The 1,929-nt window shown below is 43.8% G+C and overlaps 1 pseudogene; it reads left to right on the top strand.

The window, feature by feature from the left end:
• The first annotated feature begins 351 nt into the window (after window positions 1-351).
• The window catches only part of LOC107653695 (olfactory receptor 4D11-like), a 7,474-nt pseudogene continuing 5,896 nt past the window's right edge, over window positions 352-1,929 (top strand).

Here is a 1,929-nt window from a genome sequence, read left to right as displayed (position 1 = left end):
TTTGATATATAAAGACTGGAAACAATGTTAATCTGAAGTTAAACCTGCCTCCTGGTATGTTTAATTTAAGCCTCAATTTAGTCCTGAAGTAGCTCTAGTCTTCCTCCTGGAAATCAGCCTATTAAATTCTGGACTATACTAAGACTAAGAAGTCTAAGACTAATTAAAACCATGACAGAGAAAGCAGATTTCTGTTAATCTGGTTTAAAGGGCCATTTTAGTCTAGGACTAGGCTTAATCTCTGTCCAGGAAACCGCCCCCATATGTCCCGCTGCTCTGCAATACAAGCAGAGACTGTTGGTGATTTTCAGTTGACGCTCCGCACGAGTGAGGTGGTAGGAGTCGATCTGCATGGATTCTGGTGCTGAAGGTGAGGCAGATGGGGGGGCAGAGGTGAGGCAGATGGCGGGCAGAGGAGATGCAGCAGGTAGGTCCACATTACAGGCTGAGGTGTTTGAGAGATGCGGATAGCTTTTGGATGACATTTTCCAAGCCCAAGTCATCATCATAGATGACCATTTGCTGTTCACTGATAGTTCACTGTCGTTTTGCCCAAATACCTCTTTGAAGTGAGTGATAAATGAGGTGAGTGAGTTGGTAATGAGGCTGTTGGCATCCCATATGGATTGTGCCCACTGAAGTGCGCGTCCAGACAAGAGCGATATTATATAGGCGATCTTGGCCCAATCGCTGGGGAATACTTAGGGCTGCATCTCAAAGAAGAGTGAGCATTGGAGTAGGAATCCTCTGCATTCCTCCTTCTCACCAGAGTACGTTGTCGGATGGGCCATGGGACAGGTGGAGGCAGATTATGAAGCGGCGCTGGACGGTGGCTGAAGAAACTGCCAAATGGCCTGTACGAGTTTAGCAAGAGGATCCGGGTTCTGAGCGCTGCTTGGCTCTGCATTGTGCAGCATGTCGAGGTCTGGTCTTCTGTCAGCACACAGAAGGAGACAACACAGGTAAATATCCACAACATAGAGCTTTATTTAGAGGATTTGGAAGAGGAAGTGATGATCACAGGTAAGAGGTAATAGTTCAATAGCTGGAGCTGAGACAGCTGAGCAAAAACAAGATACTTGATATGCAGGTTTGTGAAGGATCCTGAATGCTGAGATGACTGAAGATGAAGGGATCATAGAGCAGGTAAGTGGTTCAGGTAAGTAGTCGGGTAAGTTGATGCACAATGTAACAACAAGATCAGACACCGATGTCGTGACGGGAAGGTGGCTTTACGCAGGAGTTGATTAGTGCTAACGTGTGCGGAAGAAAACTTGCCTCAGTAAAAATAAAAAGAAATTTTTATTCCATGAATTTACAACATTGTGACAACATCCTCCCTACCCAGATATTTAAAAAATATACTGTACATATCACTTTCCTAAAAAAAAATGTTCTACCTAAACCATACATTATATTTAAAAAAAATACTTTTTAACTACCCTGTAGCTACTTAGATGTAGCCCCTTTGTCCTTGTGTAACAAACTACTCCATCTCCTAATCATGTCTATTTAAAAAAAAACACTCCCACCACCTCTACACCGTGTGTTTGTCTGCACAGGCCCGTGTACCCAGGACGCAATCTTTCCAGATGTCCTTAACTCCGGCGCCAGGACACCACGGACCACCTGATTTATCTCAACTGCTCTGTGTACCCATAAATACACATGAACTAGACGAAATTACTAGCAACATGGGCACTATCTTCTCTAATACATTAGAAGCTGTTGCCCCCATCAAATTCAAAAAGGTTAGGGAAAAACGTACTGCGCCATGGTACAACAATAATACACATTCTTTCAAGAAAGAAACGCGTAATCTTGAGCGCAAATGGCGAAAAACTAACTTGGAAGTTTTTAGAATTGCATGGAAAAACAGTATGTCCAGCTATAGACAGGCTCTAAAAGCTGCCAGGGCCGAGCATATAC

Source organism: Sinocyclocheilus anshuiensis, unplaced genomic scaffold, assembly GCF_001515605.1.
Source record: "Sinocyclocheilus anshuiensis isolate Anshui unplaced genomic scaffold, SAMN03320099.WGS_v1.1 scaffold315, whole genome shotgun sequence".
Lineage (NCBI taxonomy): Eukaryota > Metazoa > Chordata > Actinopteri > Cypriniformes > Cyprinidae > Sinocyclocheilus > Sinocyclocheilus anshuiensis.
This window is presented reverse-complemented; position numbering and strand designations above follow the sequence as displayed.